Genomic DNA, 668 nt, shown 5'->3' on the forward strand with positions numbered 1-668 from the left:
CTACTGCACCCATAAAACAGTCCGCCTTTTACTGTCAGCTGGGTTTCCATCCCCACCACTGTCACATTATGTGGAATTCAAGTCTATTGTCTGAGTAACCAGAGTTTATGACAGTTCTATTTTCACACCCTCACACACACACATATGCACACATAGTAAAACACACACACACACACACACACACACACACACATATACATGAGTGTGTGCACACAAACACACAATCCAGTGTATCTCAGTCCTGACAGTGGCACAGCCGTATCATTTCACTAAATTTTCAGCGTGGCAAGGTAAAAAGTGCACAATGCAATTTTGACATGGAAAACATAATGACTGGTAATGACAATAAGTTAATGGCATAATTCTTTTCTGATACGTAGGGACTTTGAGAAGTGGGTTAATGTAACGTTAGGGAAAGTCTAGGTGTACATTGGCAACTGCAGCTGGCTTTGTGTGTCCAGCTCACAACCTGTCACTTATCTCTGCAGTCTATCGCTGCAGCGTATTGTTTTCCCTCCATCTGTGTGCATAATTATGCTGTGGGTAATATGTTGAGTAAAGGCCGAGAAGAGCTAAGGAAGAAAATCTCTGTCACAGAGTTCATCAAACGCCTACAGAAACACATGTGCACACAGTCAGTCTGGTTTTAAGCTTCATTTAATGCTCTT

Source organism: Centroberyx affinis, unplaced genomic scaffold (assembly GCF_046629955.1).
Source record: "Centroberyx affinis isolate AG114_WGS23_722 - 3 ecotype Tasmania unplaced genomic scaffold, CSIRO-AGI_Caff_v1 ptg004778l_1, whole genome shotgun sequence".
Taxonomy (NCBI): domain Eukaryota; kingdom Metazoa; phylum Chordata; class Actinopteri; order Beryciformes; family Berycidae; genus Centroberyx; species Centroberyx affinis.